General features: G+C 42.2%; 1 protein-coding gene across 1 annotated transcript in view; it reads right to left on the bottom strand.

Moving 5' to 3' along the window:
- dcc (DCC netrin 1 receptor) overlaps positions 1 to 19060 on the bottom strand; it is a gene marked incomplete at its 5' end in the record, with an annotated part of 787692 nt that overhangs the window by 668419 nt on the left and 100213 nt on the right. The gene's annotated exons all lie outside the window — the stretch shown is intronic.

The following is a 19060-nucleotide window of genomic DNA, read 5'->3' as shown; positions in this document are numbered from 1 at the left end:
GGGAGAGCAAGGTGGATTGGCTCACAGGTATCAGAGGTGAAAGAATTAACCAATTTCAGTACCTAGTTCCACAGAGGATACCACTTCAAATTTATGTCTTTGAACCCCTCGCCCCACTATTGAATCTGAATGAAGCAATGACAAAAAGTGTCTCCTCCCCCTCCATTTATATCCTGAAATGCCAGCATGTTCGACTACAGCATTTGCAGCTTTCAACTAACAAAAGCCAGGTGATATTTTTAGATGAGGGGGTGGGTTGAAAAATACCATTTAATTCATAAATGAAGCAAAACAAATGGAATAATTGAATTTTTCAAAATAGAACTGAAACTTAAACGTGTCAAGCCTATTTTTGAGGAGAAAGCATATTATAATCAGATTACTTAGCTCATTAAAAGGCTGAGAGAGATCTTTTTGTGTGTGTGCATGACTGGTATTTACCCTATGACGGAGATGCTCTAATTAAATGAAGATTACTTTTACTCATTCATGCTGATTCAGCTCATTAAGAAGATAATCTCACCATAACCTTTCCTGTGGTTTCTGATGGAGAAATAATACATTAACTGGGGAGCTGTGAATAGTTATGAGTGTATACTTACATGACGACTGCACTTCAATTCAGGCTCAGGACTCTGGAACAGGGAGATGTTATAGCAGTGAACAGCTTTCATCACAGAGATTGTTCAATAAAAGGCACAAGCACTTTTATAAGTATTATTATAAAAAGGATATCGAGGCGCTGGAGAAGGTGCAAAAAAGATTCACAAGAATGATACCAGAACTGAGAGGTTATACCTATCAGGAAAGATTAAACAAGCTAGGCTCTTTTCTCTAGAAAAGAGAAGGCTGCGGGGTGACCTGATAGAGGTCGTTAGGATTATGAAAGGGTTAGATGAAGAGGGATGGGAGGAGGCTCATGTGGAGCATGGACCAGTTAGGTCAAATGGCCTGTTTCTGTGCTGTACATTTTATGTACTTCTATGTAAGCACTGATTCACATTTGTACCTGATACCACAGTAGACTTGGGATCTACACTAAAGCAACGCACGTTTGATCCAATTCAGGCTATTTCTTTTTTTTTGGATACAAAGCCAAGGCTTTTGTCTGGCAAACACTTACCACTTGAAGCTGGAGACGTAGCACCAAGGAACAGAATGATCTTTTTATTAACAAAAACAATAATGGTTTCTATGTTGTAAACATATCTGTCCCATAAATGCCATGATGCCCCCACCCTGAATCTCTGCCACCGACCCTACCAGAATTCACAGGGTCAGAGGGAGGTCTCCCCATTTGTCTAGCATGGGTGGGCACTTAGGGTGCATTTAGGGTGTCCACCCAGGTGTCCGGGTGTATCCAGGACAGAAAGTCCATCTGGGGAGGGGGAAGGGATGCATTGGGCCACCTCTGGAAAGAGGAATTTGCTGCCCCCTTGTGGCCCCCTGGAAAGAGGGTCCTCGCCTAATTTATGGCTATTGCAGCGAACTCCCACCAAAGTTACAGCAGGAGTCCACCAGAATGTTCCACTACATCATGCCTGTTGGAGAAGGAATCAAGTGAGACTGGTTGGTGGAGTGGACTAGGTGCATGTGGTCAAGTTGGGGAGAGGAGAAGAGAATACCTAGTGGTCCAGTGCAGAGCAAAGGTAGTGGGGATGTTACATTTGACCTCAGTATTCCCAAACTAGGAAGAGGAAAAGGCAGTGAGGAGCTCATTAATCACGATTCAGTGACCCTTACTAGAAGTGCTCCCCCCTTCCCATACCTTATGGTCAACAACTTGCCAGCACATAGACAATCTCCCTTTCCTCTCCAAAGTTCTTGAACGTGTTGCCACCTCCCAAATCCATGCCCATTTTTCCCACAGTTCCACGTTTCAATCTTTCCTATCAAGTTTCCGCCCCGCCACTGAACCAAAACTGCCTGAACCAAAGTCACAAGTGACATCCTCTGTGACTGTGACCATGGTGCATTATCCCTCCTCAATCTTCCTCAACCTCTCTGCAGCCTTTGGTACGGTCGACCACACCATCCTCCTTTCCAGCTTGGTAGATTCCTTCTCATGAACCAACTTGGGCGTCCTGTTCGATCCTGAGCTGAGTTTCCAACCCAAAATCATCTCCAGCACAAAGACCACATGTCTTCACCTCTGTAACATTACCTGCCTCCACTCCTACCTCAGCCCATCTGCTGATGAAACCCTCATCCATGTCTCTGTCACCTCCAGACTCAAGTATTCCAATGTTTTCTTGGCCAGCCTCCCATCCTCCACCCTTCGTAAACTTCAGCTCATCCAAAACTCTGCTGCCCACAACAAGTTCCGCTCACCCATCATTCTTGTCCTTGCTGACCTATGTTGGCACCCGGCCTCAAATTTAAAATTCTCATCCTAGTGTTCAAATGCCTTCACGGCCTTGCCCTTCCCTATCTCTAACCTCCTTCAGCCCTACAACCCCTCCCCCCAGAACACTCTGTTCCTGTGACTACGGCTTCTTGTGCATCCCCCCGTGCTTTGCCTCACCATTGGCGGTCATGCCTTCAGTCATCTAGGATCATGCTTTAGAATTCCTTCACTAACCCCTCCACTACTCCATCTGCCTTTCCTCCTTAAAACTGACCTTCTTTGGCTCACATCCATTTGTGCCTGATTACGCCTTTATGAAGCACCTGGGGCCGTTTTTCTACGTTAAAGACACTATATAAATGCAAGTTGTTGTTGTTTAGGATAATACATGAAGAGCAGTGATTTCAATGAGGTACTGAAGGTAACCTTATGGAACCACACCCCATACCCCAGAGAGAAGTGAGAACTGGGGAAAGAAATACACAAGCTTTACAGTTGTGCTCAAGGGAACATCGAAATGGATTCATTAACCTTTCTCACAATACGAACACGATTGCTTAGGTAATTTGAAAATAACAGCTTATCCCTTAAGTCACAGACCCTCCCCATTTCCAGTACCAGTGTGGAAAAAGACCACTGTTGAAGTCTAGGTTTGGAAAACAATTATTGTCGGTCATTTCTGAAATCCTATCTGAAGTTTCAGGTGGCCTCTTTTCTCAGGAAATTCTGAACTACTGACGACTTTGTTCAGGAGATTAAGTGGTGGTAAACGGAGCCTTTCAGCACCTAATAGAACCACTTAGCTCCTGAGGCACCAATCTTCCTGTCAGGCTGTCAGGGCCTTATGCGGTACAATGTATCTATCATTGCTGCTTCTAAACATATTAGAGGTTCACTAATGGAACTAAACAGAGTTTTGCAAATTCCATACAAAAAAACGTAACTTAGCATATTCTGTGCACACAGATCAACTAAAGAGGTTTAAACATTTTTGCTTTTTTTATGTTGTATTTACATTACAATGGGCTGAATGGCCTCCTTCTGTGCTGTATGATTCTATGAATTATGTAGCTTTCAACACACAAAATTCACATTTGTTTTTTTATTTTTTACTCTGTAAAATCTTGATTCGGTGCATTTGTAACAAATTTGACTTAGAACCTCTCTGACCATTTCTTAACTTCCATTCCTTTTTAATGATGTGGAGATGCCGGTGATGGACTGGGGTTGGCAAATGTAAACAATCTTACAACACCAGGTTATAGTCCAACAATTTTATTTGAAAATCACAAGCTTTCGGAGGCTTCCTCCTTCGTCAGGTGAATGTTCACATTCACCTGACGAAGGAGGAAGCCTCCGAAAGCTTGTGGTTTTCAAATAAAATTGTTGGACTATAACCTGGTGTTGGAAGATTGTTTACATTCCTTTTTAAGAATAGCCTGTGCGTCATAAACTTCAGCTCATCCAAAACTCTGCTGCCCTGTGGGAATATCCATTGATCATGAATTTACATGATGTACAAGAACACAAAGAAAGAACTTGCATCCACATAGCATCTTATCACATTTCTGAGAAACACCTCAAACCACTTCACATACAATGAATTACTTTGAAGCAAGTGTTGTTAGGTAGGCAAACACAGCAACCATTTTCCTCACAGCAAGATCTCGCAAAAAACAATAAGATGAATGACAAGTTAATCTGTTTTTGCTGCTGCTAGTTGAGGGAGGAATGCTATCAAGGACACATTCTTATTCCGATGCTGCCCTGAGATCTTTATTATCTGCTAAACAAGGAGACAGGATCTCGGTTTAACTTTTTATGCCAACGACAAGATCTGTGACAATATAGCAGTCGCTCGGTACTGCACTGGAGAATCGACCCCATTATCCATTCAAGTTCTGGAAGTAGAATTGAACCTACAATCTTCTGCGCTACATCCGGCCCACGGCTAAAGCCACGGAGGCGCTAAAAGTTGCACTCGGCCCTGGCTCCACTAAGTGTGTCGAGGAGGCTCAAGTGTGTGGAGCGATCCCGTCTGAGCTGACCCCCGTTTGGACTGAATTTCTCATCGTTGCCAGGCCCCGAGTCCTCCTTCGGAAGCCGGCGCCTCACAACTTGAGCAGTCTCTCAGAAATCCCCTCTGTGCCATTTCACTCTGCTCCTGCACGCTCTCCACATCCTCACCCTCGTCTTCCATCCGGACGTGCCATTTTGCCATCCGGCGAAGGCAGGGGTCCCCATTGGAGGGCTCTCTAAGTGGGAGTCCTCCTCTGCACCATTGGGGATATGGGGTGGAGAGTGTTGCATGGAGCAGTGCCCACAAATCAACTGTTAAGCCATTTCACGGACTGCCAGGCTTCCTGTAATTTTTGCAGCCTGGACGAGTCCGTGTTCCATGTCTATGCCGAGAGTGAGATAGTGCAGCCCCTGTTTCGCTATTTAAAGTGGCTGCTCCTCAAGTTCTGGCTGCACTTCAGTCCCACGCTCCTGATCTTTGGCCATGCAGTGGGGTGGGGGGCGGTGGGCAAGTCGGAGGACCTCCTCGTGGGTCTGCTCCAGGTCCAGGCTAGAGGCGGCCCGTAGGGGTAATCGCTCCGACTACCTGCCTCTCTTCCACAGCATTCTTCGCACCCGCATGGCCCTGGATTGGGAGCACGCGGTGTCTGCCAGTATGCTTGAGGCTTTCCGCGATCGGTGGGCACCACAGGGATTCTGATTTAATTTGTATGATTGGGTGTTTATTATTTGTGTTAATAAAAATTAAAAATTTATGGTGGCACTTCGTTACTTTTTCAGGGTTCATGATACTGGGACAACCCAGTGTTATTCTACGGGTTCACTCAACGATACATACAATCTTCTGACTCAAAAGCAAGAGCGTTACGAACTGAGTCAACTTGCATCACAACTAAAATTGCCAACTCTCATTGGACGTTTTCCTGGAGGTTTGATCACATGACATCTGATCACAGGACATCTGATCACATGACACTCGCCTTCAGTTTGCAAATGTCATCGTAAAGGTTGAGTTTCTTTCCTCGTGGTTTTGTGCCAGCAGTTGTTAAGCAAGAAGTTCTGAGAACCAGAAGACCTTCCGTAAGCAGGCGAAGGAAGTGCACGGATGCCAACTACAGGTGTGAAGCTCCAAAGCAAAGAGGTCATGAGCAAGAATTAGTTAGAGTGAGAGACTTAGAGACAAGGCTTGCTTTCAGCACAGGGAGGATGCAAGCATGAGGAAGAGCATGTAGATGATGTATCTGGGATTCAGAGGGGACAAGAAAGTTGATAAGACCATAACAGTATGGATGCAATTGGAAACAGGAAAGGACATAATGGAAAATGGGAAGTCAGAGGTGAGATGGAGACCTTTTTGTTGGATCCAGTCTGGGAGTGTGTTAGAGCTGTTGGCATTGGTACAGTAGAGAACTGTTGAGGGGAAAGAATTGTTTGGTATGAAGGGAGATGTCGAGTTCGAGTTTCCGCAACATATATGACACGAGTGATGTGCCAGTGGCGTTTTATGAGCTTTGGGCCATTTAGAGTTTGTCCTTGGGCCAGGAGGGTACTGGAGATAATCTCACTCTCTGGTTTTCAGTCAGAGAGAAGTTTTTACATGTTTTAACTATGGGTAGTATTTCTTCCCACATCCATTTGAACTCCCTCCCTGTCGCTGAAGCACTTTCTAATACCAAAAACAGCGAGGCCGCAAGGTGGCACTGGATACCCACAATGCCCTATGTCGCTGAAAGCGCTCTATTGTGAGAGCAGAGCGGACGCGTGCACTGGTTGTGGGAGCAGTTGCACCGAGTTAGGAAGGAGCCGGGAAAGAACAAATGCCCTCATTCCAGAGACAGCAGCGGTGGTCACCAGGCAAGCTTGCAAATCTTTCTCCTGGGCTAATCGCAGGATTGCCCGGGAGATCAATCCTCAATTCAGGAGGGTTGGCAACCCTAGTTAAGGAAGTATAGAAGGTAAAAGACCCATTCTGTCCATCAGACTGTCCTTCCAACAGATCATGTATAATTTGTAATGCATGGAGTATCCCAAATGTATTTACTGCCGAGGGCAGTAAATGTTTCCCCTGTTCTTGAAAGCAGTTAAGAAAAAATTCTGTCTCAAACCCTATTCAACCCCAAGTTGCTGCATACACCTAGTTTGTAGAGTTTATTGGTTATATACAATATATGAATTATGTGTTTTAAACAAGATACAAAGAGAAATGGATACTTGGGAATGCTTAAATGCAGTAATCTTACTGAGGTATTCAGACTATATCATAGAAAGGAAATGTCCACCATTGTCATGGTGACCCACAATAACCAAGGTCTTCATTTCTTTGGATTTCTGCAGAGACTTAGGAAAAAATAGAAATCAGACTCTGTGACTGGCAAAGGCTGATCTGTTCTGTATAATGTGCGCTCCCACTAGCTGACATCAGCTGATACTAGCGGAGGCTAACGACTGATTCACAAGCTGCACGTGGCTTTCTGACAGTATTGCAGCCCTCTGATTAGGCAGCTGGAACAGTCACATGGGCCTGTGTTCAGTGAGTGGGAAGTGCCATTTCTATTTTACAGAAAGTGGGGCTCAAGCTTAGAGGGCAGTGTTTACAAGAGGAAACAGTATCTTCCTGCAGAGCAACAGGAAGGAGGCAACAGTGAGTGGGCAGCAGTGCCAAGAAGCACAACAGGTCGAATGGCCTACTGTACTGTAATTTCTATGATTGTAAGAGATTGATATTGAAGAGCAGGAAACAAAGTGGCGGAGGAAACTTAGTGATTTTGCCATAGATCAAATCAAGATAATTTTAATGTCAAAAGTCTGACTTGTTGGTGATAATGGTTTGAGGGGTTTTAAGCTTAATATTGCTGAAATACTGACACATTCTGAGATGGCAAATATTATTTAATTGATTCTTTTTGTGGATAAAGTGCAATCTGCTGTATAATAATATGGTAGTTAAGAATGAAGTAAATGTGATGTCAAATGAGTTTTCCTTGGAATGGAAATGAGGGAAGAAGACACATAGGATAAAATAATATAAATTGTGTCAGAATAACAACTTGTGTTTTTCTGATACCTTTAATATAGAAAACATCCCAAAGTACTTTATGGGAGAGGAGAAAAATAAATAGGAATATATAAGGGAATAGACACCAAGCCACGGAGGAAGAGATTGGGAGAGGTCACCAAAAGCTTGGTCAAAAAATGGATTTTGAGAAGGTTTTTAAAGGTGGAGAGGGAAGGAGAGAAATGGTGTGATTTAGGAGGGAACTCCAGAGAGTAGAGCTGAAGCAGATGAAGGCTCTGCCACAAATGGTGGGGCAAAAGGAGGGGCATGGATACACAAAAGGCCAGAGTTAGAGGGCCGTAGGGGGGATGTAAGGCTGGAGGATGTTGTAAAGATAGGGTGAGATGAGGCCATGGAGGATTTCAAGATTTAAAGTTAATGCTCTGGGGGACTCAGCCAATGTGGGTTAGTGAGGACTGAGGCGATAATCGAGAGAGACTTAGTATGGAGCTGGATTTGGGTGGCTGAGCTTTTGACCAGTTGGAGTTTGTGGAGCATGGAGATGGGAGGCTGATAAGGAAGGCATTAGTGAAATCAAGTCTACTAGTGACAAAAGCATGGGTAAGGTTTTAGCGGCAGAGTAGAATGGGTAGGGGTGGAAATAGGCAATGTCATAGAGATTGAAGTAAGCAGTTGAACAGGACTCCAAGGCTGTGAACAATCTGGTTCAACCTGAGACAGCAGAGGGAGGGTGGAGTCGGAGGCAAGGGAGTGGAGTTTGTGCTGGGGGCCAAATGCAATTGCTTTGGTCTTCCCAATGTTTAGTTGGAGGACTCATCCAAGTTGGACAGTCTGACAGCACAGAAGCAATGGAGGGTTCTCGAGAGAGGTAGTGGCAAGATAGAGGTGGGTGTCATCCCTGCACATGTGGAAGATGCTCCCTATGTCTGCAGGTGATGTCACCAAGGGACAGCATCTAGATGAGAAAGGTGAGGGGGGTGAAAGATGGATCATTGCAAGGCTCCAGAAGGGATGGTGCAAGGGTGGGAAGTGAAGCCATTGCCAGAGATACTCTAGCTATGATCAGAGAGGTAAGGTTGGTACCAAGCACAGGCAGTCCAAGACAAGAGACATGTTGGAAGAGGATGGTGTGGTTGATCGTGTCAAAGGTTGCAGAGAGGTGGAGGAGGATGAGGAGGGATAATACACCACAGTCATAGTCACAGGGAATGTAATTTGCAAATTTGGTTAAGGGTGTTTCGGACAGAGGAAGGAAAGGTTTTTACATGAGTGTGTTTTAATATTTGATGCAGAGCTAATCTTTCTTCATGGAATCTGAGGCTCAGGGTATGCCACAAAGTGTTATAAAACTCTTGATGTTTATTAAGATTTGGGTGTTCTCAATATATTTCTCTCGTGGGCAACACAGAGGACCACATCCAGAGGCAAGTCCATACTTACTATGAACTGAAATGTGACCTAATGCACAAAGTAATCTGGGAGATACCTGAATGAACAATAAATTCATTTATTGCTGATATGTATACTGGGAAAAGTAACTCCAGACCTCTCAAACTGACAGACATATAACTCTGACAAACCAGGATACAACTATAAATCAGGTTCATTCAGAAATAAAACTAGCAGAAGCAAAAGTTAAACAAAAGTAGGTCCAAAGAGACTTAGGGATCCATGTACATAGATCATTAAAATGTCATGGACAGGTACAGAAAATAATCAAAAAGGCTAATGGAATGCTGGCCTTCTTATCTAGAGGACTAGAATGCAAGGGGGTAGAAGTTATGCTACAGACAAATAAAGCCCTGGTTAGACCACAACTGGAGTATTGTGTTCAGTTCTGTGCACTGCATCTTAGGAAGGATATATTGGCCTTGGAGGGAGTGCAGTGTAGATTTACTAGAATGATACCTGGACTCCAAGGGTTAAATTACAAGGAGAAATTACTCAAACTAGGGTTGTATTCCCTGGAATTTAGAACATTAAGGGGTGATATGAAGTTTTCAAGATATTAAGGGGAATTGATAGGGCAGATAGAGAGAAACTATTTCCGCTGGTTGGGGAGTCTAGGTGTAGGGGACATAGCCTAAATATTAGAGCCAGGACTTTAAGGAGTAAAGTTAGGAAACGCTTCCACATACAAAAGGTGGTAGAAGTTTGGAACTGTCTTCTGCAAACAGCAGTTGATGCTTGCTCAATATTTAATTTTTATTGTTACATTGATAGATTTTTGTTAACCAAAGGTATGAAGGGATATGGGGCTAAGGTGGGTATATGGAGTTAGGTCACAGGTCAGCCATGATCTCATTGAATGGCAGAACAGGCTCAAGGGGCTAAATGGCCTACTCCTGGTCCTATGTTCTTATTAAAGCAGGTAGACAGAGGTTCACTTAACAATATCTGTAATAAAACAATCAAAACCATGGATTTTTGGGTTTTCTGTAGTACTTTAAATAACTTGATGAAATGCTTTTATGTGAGAAAGACAAACTCACAGAATCCACCGTTTGCCTCTGCATACATTGCAACACTGTGAAAAAGGAACTGGCGGATTGTCAAAAGGTTTCAGTAATTATTTCTGCCAAGAGGGCAATAAATATGGAGCTGTCAATCATATCCAGCATCAGGCATCCTGGATGAAATGCCTGTTACAACAGACTCATGCCCTTGGTGGGTCAGCAGTCCTAATCAGTTCGGCCTCCTTCTCTCAAGTTTTTTTTAAAATCCATCTTTCTGGACAGAAAGCATTACCTGTTAGACCTCTCTCCCTTAACTGATTAATTGCCAGATCAAATAGTCTGGCTTGTTTGTTGCAGACCATTTTGTCTCCAGTGTTCTCCTGTATACAATAAATCAAGAAAGCTTCCACCTCCCATAGTCTGTCTATGGCCATGCATATTTTCCTCAAATATTGTTAAAGGCATTTTAAAAAAATCAAAGTTACACTATTTACCATGACCCATTGATGATAAGAGTCCTTGACCAGATAATACGTGCAATCTATTTGGACTAGCTGCTCTCAAAAAGTTAGTAACCAATTTAAAGAGGTCGCCAGATGCAACTCCTAAAAAGAAATATTAAAAATATAAGGGTATATTTTGAAAATTTACACTCCTGGTGCCTGGAATTTTGTGAACCAAGAGCACATCAGGAATTCATGCATAGAGGTCAGTAAGCTTCAGAGGATTGTTCATCCATTGATGGAAAATCTCACAAAGAACTTGCATTTGTATAGCACCCTTCACGACCTCAGGATGTCTCAAAGTGCTTTACATACAATTAAATACTTTTTGAAGTACTCCCTGTTGTAATGTAGGAAATGTGGCAGCCAATTTGTGCACAGCAAGGTCCTGCAAACATCAATGAAATAAATGACCAAATCATCTGTTTTAAGGTGTTTGAGGGATGAATATAGACCAGAACATTGGGAGAATTCCCCTGCTCTTCTTCAAATAGTGCAATGGATCTTTTATATCCACCTGAGACGGCAAACAGTGCCTTGGTTTAACATCTCATCCCAAAACACCTCCGACAGTTCAGCACTCTGTCAGTAATGCACTGACGGGCCAGCATAAATTATCTGCTCAAGTCTCTGAAGTGGGATTTGAACCCGTGACCTTCTGACTCAGAGGCGAGAGTGCTATCACTGAGCCAAGACTAACACCACAAAGCACACAGACCTCCTTGCCTGAATTCCTAATATGTGCTCCTGGTGCATGAAGCCCCACACAATGAGTACAAATTCACAAGACCTACCCCATGGAGTCTTTTATGATTCGAAATGAGACATCGCAGCACTAAGCTAAATGGAGGAGGACTGTGTCATGTGAGAAGCAGACGAACATCAGAGTTCTGTACTTGGTCCAACTTCCATGTTCGGTTCCACCTATGTATGTTCTTCTTAAATCTTCAACATGCACAGGTCTGTTCTGAGTGACGCTAACATTTCAGAGTTATGTTCATGCACAATCAAGTAGAAACCAGATTTCAAGAAAATAACGAAAAACAAAATGTGAAAGTCTGCATTCAGATGTGTGTCACTCTACCTTGTGCAGTGGAAACATATTTTTGTTGTAGTTACACCAAGAATATTATCGAACTGCTAGTGTTGTCCCATTATTTATTCTCAGAAATTATTCAGTTTTATTTCTTATTATTAATTGCTGTGATTCTAGCAATTTTTGTAAACTAAAAACCTTTAAGCAAAAAAAATGATTGACTGGGATTTTGTTGTTACAACTCCAGCCGACAATAAAAATACCACAGTGAAAATATCAAGTTACATTGAGTCTACAGCACAGAAACAGGCCATTCGGCCCAACTGGTCTATGCTGGTGTTTATGCTCCACAGGAGCCTCCAACCACCCCTCTTTTTCTAACCCTATCAGCATTCCCTTCTATTCCTTTCTCCCTCATGTGTTTATCTAGCTTCTCCTGAAATGCATCTATGCTAGTTGCCTCAACTACTCCTTGTGGTAACACATTCCACATTCTAACCACTCTCTGGGTAAAGAAGTTTCTCCTGAATTCCCTTTTGGATTTATTAGTGACTATCTTATATTTATGGCCCCTGGTTCTGGTCTCCCCCACTAGTGGAAACATCTTCTGTATGTCCACCCTATCAAACCCTTTCATTAAAGGCCTCATCCTGGGGTTTAAAATTTCCCCCTTAAAGCTCCTCCTGTACCATCATTGACAGGTACTGACCTATAGAGAGGAGGAACTCTATGGGTCTGTATCTGTCAGTGATGATGCAGGGATACTCAAGGGACAGTACCCGCCAGTGATGGTACTTAAAGGCTTATAAACTGACTTTAGAAATAAAGAAGTTTACAGCATAGAAGAAGGTCATTTGGTCCAACATGACCGTCCCAGCCATTTGCTAGAGCAATCCAAATCTAATTCCGCTGCCCTGCTCTCTCCCATAGACCTTCCTCTGCTTCAAATGTCTGTCTGCTGTCCTTATACAATATACAATGGTTTCTGTCTCAACTACTCCGTGACGTGCTGCAACAACGCTCTGTGTAAAGAAATTGCTCCTAACCTCTCCTCTCACTCACATAGGGACAAATTTAAATTGATGACCTCTCGTCACTGACTCCTCAACCAGAGAAACAGTCTTCAGCTACTCTATGAATACCTTTCATAATTTTAAAAACTTCTATTGATTTTGCTCAGCCTTTTCTGTTCCCGTAGGAATAGTCCCAGTATCCTAAGCAGAGTTGACTACTTTCCCTAAATTAACATAGAAAATAAGATACTTGACTTTTTTCAGTGGGGTTTTTAGTGTTTCCACTTGCAAACAAAAAAATGAGTGCTGCCTGTGTTGCAAAGGTAAGTAAGATTTGACCTAATAAACTGGATTCCCTGCACCAAGTAGGAGTGAGGTCTGTTGCTAAGTTGGTGACGTTATTATAGATCACTCTCCATTGTTAAGCTTATGATGTTATATGACCAATACAGCTCATAGAATCATAGAAAGTTACGGCACAGAAGGAGGCCATTCAGCCCATCATGTCTGTGCCAGCCGAGAAAGAGCTATCCAGCTTAATCCCACTTTCCAGCACTAGGTCCGTAGCCCTGTAGGTGCCAGCACTTTAAGTGCACATTCAAGTACTTTTTAAATGAGTTGAGGGTTTCTGCCTCTACCACCCTTTCAGGCAGTGAGTTCCAGACCCCCACCACCCGCTGGGTGAAAAAATTTCTCCTCAACTCCCCTCTAATCCTTCTACCAATCACTTTAAATCTATGCCCCTTGGTCACTGATCCCTCTGCTAAGGGAAATAGGTCCTCCCTATCCATTCTATCTAGTCCAGTCATAATTTTATACACCTCAATTAATTCCTCCCCTCAGCCTCCTTTGTTCCAAAGAAAACAATCCCAACCTATCCAACCTTTCCTCATAGCTAAAATTCTCCAGCCCTGGCAACATCCTTGTAAATCTTCTTTGTACCTTCTCTAGTGCAATCACATCTTTCCTGTAATGTGGTGACCAGAACTGTACACAGTACTCAAGCTGTGGCCTAACCAGTGTTTTATACAGTTCTAGCATAACCTCCCTGTTCTTATATTCTATGCCTCGGCTAATAAAGGAAAGTATCCCGTATGTCTTTTTATCCACCTTATCTACCTATCCTGCTACCTTCAGGGATCTGTGGACATGCACTCCAAGGTCCCTCACTTCCTCTACACCTTTCAGTATCCTCCCATTTATTGTGTACTCCCTTGCCTTGATTGCCCTCCCCAAATGCATTACCTCACACTTCTCTGGATTGAATTCCATTTGCCACAGTTCTGCCCACCTGACCAGTCCATTGACATCTTCCTGCAGTCTAAAGCTTTCTTCCTCACCATCAACCACATGGCCAATTTTTGTATCATCTGCAAACTTCTTGATCAAGCCCCCACATACCATACCCCAGTTGGTCGGTACAGTTGCAATGCCGAGGCAGGGTACAATTAAAGCCTGCAATGTTATCATAGCAAAATAGTTGTTCTCTAAATGGGTTAATGCCTTCATTAAATTAGCAGCAAGAGGAATTTGATGTGTGCAGGTTAAGTGTTTGTGCGATAACATTGCACACAATAATTTCCAGGCTTATAATTAGGCTATCAATGAGGCCCCATTCCTGATCATTCTACTTGAAAGTGGGCAGATGTGAATATCAGGCGAGGACAGGATCAGAATTGGTTGTGGTGACCCCTAAGATTTCTCCCTAGGCTCACTTATGAAGGATAGCCAATGGGGTGAGGGGCAGTTAGTACCTCTGGAACTGTACTCCAGCAAGCGTCAACACTTTCAGGAGAGGAGGAAGGAAATCAGGAGAGGGAAAAGTCGAAAAAAAATTGTGACAGGTTGTTTTGACTGTACATCAAGACTGAGAGTGATACACATACAAGCAGATGGGTTTCATGGTAATATGTTTTTTCAAGCCTCACTAATAAGAAGTAATAGCGCAGTGTGACTGTGCTATTTTTAGCCCATGTTTCTAAACTCTACCATGTTATCTCACTGACCCAGAACACCCTTCCAAACCGTGTTAGACAAGCATGAATGCTCCGTCCCCTTCAGTCAGCTTCTACCAACAGTTAAATGAGGCGTGAGGCCATTTATCTGAAGCCACCCCACCAACCTCATAAAAACTGCACTTCTGTCATGGGTATGCTGTGCTATTGAACCCAGATGTAGAAAGATTACACGTTCGGAGCAGATGATAAAACTCTTTTATACCATCCATTATATTACAGGATCGCTTCCAGTCGAAGTGGCCCTGCAATGTGCTAGAGCTGCCTTGGCTGTGGAGTCCATTCCATTCACATCACTGGTGTATTCAATATTACCAGCAGCAACAAATAAAAAAACTGTGTGTACAGCAACAACTTGCATTTATATCGGATCTTTAATTTGGAAAACATCCCATGATATTTTACATAGGGAGCAGCAGAAGAAGAAAACAATTAGTATACACAATCTTGCAAACGTACATAGATGTTTAAAGTACAAAAGGAGACCATTCAGTCCATTTCATTGTTCTGCTCTCATCCATTATTCTGTATCCTCCTCTTTCATATGTTTATCTACTCTTTCCTTAAGATACAATGCTCTATACCTCAACTATTCCCTATGTCAAAGCCCTTCATGCTCCAACAATTCTCTGTGTAAAGAAATTTCTCCTAACCTCTGTCCTCACTCTCTTAGTGACAATTTTAAATTGATGATCCCTGATTGCTGACTTCCCAACTCGAGGGAATATTCTTTCCCTACCCTTTCAACCAAAACCTTTAGTAATTCTAAAAGCACTATTAAATCTCCTTTTAACCTTCTCTCGTTCCAGTAGAAATTGTCACAGTAGCTCTTCATCAGAGTTTCTCATTGCTGATATTATGGTGAATGTATGCTATATACTCTCAACGGCTTTAGTGTTCTGTCTATATTGGAGTACCTAAACTGTACACAACACTCTAATTGCAACCTTGTACAAATGTATCATTACTTCCTTACTCTGTACTCTGTGCCCCTCTTCATAAAACTCAACAACCTAATGGCCTTTTTACTGATGTGATCTACCTGTGCTTTGGGGAAATTGTGTATTTGCACTGTGTTTACACTTTCCATTGAGTTGATACTACCATTCCTCACACTTCTCTGCATTAATTTGCCTCTGGCACTTCTCAGCCCATTCCGTTAATTTGCCTATGCCCTCCTTAAGTTTTTTTTATTGTCCACCTCATTGTTTGCCAAACTGTCTACTTTTTAATATATATATATATATATATATATATATATATATATAGTGAGAGAGAGAGAACAAACATAGAACCAGCATTCTGGGGTATACCATTTCCAACCCTCCAATCCAAGCAAAACCCATTAACTCTAACCCTATGATTCCTGTCCATCAAGCAACTTTCTAACATGCTGCTATATTTTCTCTATACAGTACCCCTGAATTTTTGTAACAAGCCTCTTGTGAGACACCTTACCAAACACCTTCTGAAGATCCATATGTACTAGATTTATTGTATTCCCATTATCTATACAATCAGTAACTTCTTCCAAAAACTCTATTAAATTTGTGGAACACCATATGCCTTTAACAAATCCATGTTGACTGTCCTTGGATATCCTATGCATCTCGTAATGTTTCATTAATTTATTCTTGAATTATGGATTCTAAAAGTTTGCCCACAGCTGATGTCAGGCTAACTAGTCTATAGTAACTGGATTTATCCTTCTCTCCCTTCTTGAACTGGGTATTACATTTATTACTTTCCAGCCTCTTGGCACAATTTGCAAATTGAAGGAGGACTGAAAAATTGTGATGTGGAGATGCCGGTGATGGACTGGGGTGGACAAATGTAAGGAATCTTACAACACCATCTGTTTTATTTGAAATAAAACAGATGGACTATAACCTGGTGTTGTAAGATTCCTTGCATTTGAAAAATTGTGGTCAGAGCTTCACCTTTCTCCTCTCTAAATTCCTTCGAGAAAAAGAAAGAAGAGCTTGCATTTATATAGCACATTTTCACATCCTCAGGATATCCCAAAGCAATTTACAGCCAATGGATTGCTTTGAAGTGCAGTCACTGTTGTTATGTGGGAAAACACTACAGCCAATTTGGGCATATCAAGCTCCAAATAACAACAAATTAATGTATGACCAGATAATCTGTGGGAGGTTGGTGGTATTGGTTGATGAAAGAAATGTTGTCCAGGACAGTGGGAGAACTCTCTGCTCATCTTTGAATGGTGCCACGGGATTTTTTCATGTCCATCTCAGATGGGGCCTCAGTTTAACATTTCATCCAAAAGATGTCACCTCTGACAATGCAGCATTCTTTCAGTACTGCGACAAAGTGTAAATTTAGATTATGTGCTCAAATCTTGGACTGGGCCTTAAACCCAGCACCCCTGACTCAGAGGCAAGAGTGTTCCCAAGCGAGCCAAGCTGACACTGTCAACAGCCTAGGCTGGGCATTCTACAGCGAGTGGCTCACCTCCTGATTCATCAAAGCCTTTTCGCTACCTACAAGCCACAAGTCAGGAATGTGATGAAATATACTCCACTTGCCTAGATGAGTGCAGCTGCAACAACACTCGAGAAGTTCGACACCAGTCCGCTTGATTGGCACCCCATCCACCAGCTTAAACATCCATTCTCTCCACCATCAGCGCACCGTTGCTGCAGTGCGTTCTATCTACAGGATACACTGCAGCAAGTCACCAAGGCTTCATCGGCAGCACCTTCCAAATCTGCGACCTCCACCATCTCGAAGGACAAGGGCAGCAGGTGCATTGAAACACACCAAGTCACACGCCATCCTGACGTGGACATATATCACTATTCCTTCATCGTCGCTGGGTTAAAATCCTGCAACTCTCTACCTAACAGCATTATGGGAGTGCCTTTGCCACATGGACTGCAGCGGTTCTGGAAGATGGTCCACCACCACCTTTTCAAGGGCACTTGGGATGGACAATAAATGCTGTCCTTGCCAGCAACGTCCATATCCTGAGAATGAATAGTAATATAAAAAGTCAGTACCTAGTGACTTGTCCAGTTTAAGTTCTGCAAATTTTTTCAGAACTAATTCCTTTCTCACAGTTATCACTAATAATTGTTTTGTATCCTTCTCTAGTAGACTTACATTCTCATTTTCAACATCATGTATAAAAACATGCAAAATATTCAATTAATATCTTTGCCATATCTTTATCCTCCACAACTAGATTCTCCTTTCACTCTTCAGCAGTTCTACTCTGCCATAGTCTACAACAGCCATGGTTGTCTACATAGCTACAGTGGCTGTCCTTCAAAAGTAATCCATTAAATGTGAGGAGCTTTGGGATGTCCTGATAAGGTGCTAAACAAATGCAAACACTTTTTTAAAGAAACATGCCCAAATGTAGCTGTATTCATCTCAGATGTCAACAATTTACCGTTTTAATTTGCTAAGAACCAATACCATTAATAACCTATCCTTGATAGCAGGTTCATACTGGCTGAGGAGACAATGTAAATTCGGCTAATGAAGCTCAGTACAAGTGGCAATATTGTACAACATTAACAGAAAGTTACTGCAACAAAGCCATTATATAAGGATGCTCATGCATGTTGCTACAAGTCCACTGGAATGTATATGAACTGTCAGTTCTATTTACAAGGTGCCCATTTAACTGGCCTGTATTGCACTGCAACCACGCCAGTTAAAAACTGATGTAACCATTTCTGTACAGTCTCTGACAGACATTCGAAAAGAAGCAAACTCTTAATTGTGAGCACTGTATGTAGAACTTAACCTTAGATACGTCCTCAGCATTTTTGTTTTGTTTTGAATAAGTGCTTTGAAAAATATGTGAATTTAATAGGGTAAATCTAATTCGGACTATTGGCTTGCGTAGAGGGTAAATGCCGACATAGACTGGTTGGGCTGGATGGCCTGTTTCTGTCTTGTAACTGTTATGTATTTTTTCTATCTAGCCCTTTACCTGTACATCCTCCATTTTGTTTGCCAAAGATTGAAGTTATAGGATCTTTCACTGTTACTAAAATTTCATATGTTGTTTTATTCTAGAATTGCCTATGTTACAATCTAAAGTAGTTAATGCAGCAATTTCAATCATTTGCAATAGTTCATAAATCATTTATAAAAATAATAATAAATAACCCTCCACTCAGATCGTTTAATAAGATTACTGTTGGGTCTAACTGGACGTGATGAATGTCACTCTGTAAAATCAGAATTACACTCATAGCACGAATGGCAAAATTGACAAGTAGATATTAAAATCGCTGAGTGGGTTGCACTATTTCTAAATACATTGAAAAGTCATATGTCATATTATCTCAATGGCAAAAGCCATAATGAAAATGTTGACATTTAACTACAGTACTTGTTATACCTGCAGGTGGCACTGTGATGAAGTTTTTCAATGTAAAACGTCACATAACATTAGCTACTCAAACAACAGTAACTTTATAGAAAATTCGGAATTAGTACTAAAAACAGATTGAGTCTGCGTGCAGTTGTTGGCTCTGACCACTGAGTGTCACTGTGGAGCAGCCTGTTTGTCTCTGCCAGTAATGCAGGTAAGTTTGAAAGTTCGTAAGTAAATATAGAACTTTATAAATTTGATTAGCGCCCCTCCCACCCTGACAGCTCCACAGGACTGCCTT

This window comes from Heptranchias perlo, chromosome 1 (genome assembly GCF_035084215.1).
Source record: "Heptranchias perlo isolate sHepPer1 chromosome 1, sHepPer1.hap1, whole genome shotgun sequence".
In the NCBI taxonomy this organism is placed as follows: domain Eukaryota; kingdom Metazoa; phylum Chordata; class Chondrichthyes; order Hexanchiformes; family Hexanchidae; genus Heptranchias; species Heptranchias perlo.
This window is presented reverse-complemented; position numbering and strand designations above follow the sequence as displayed.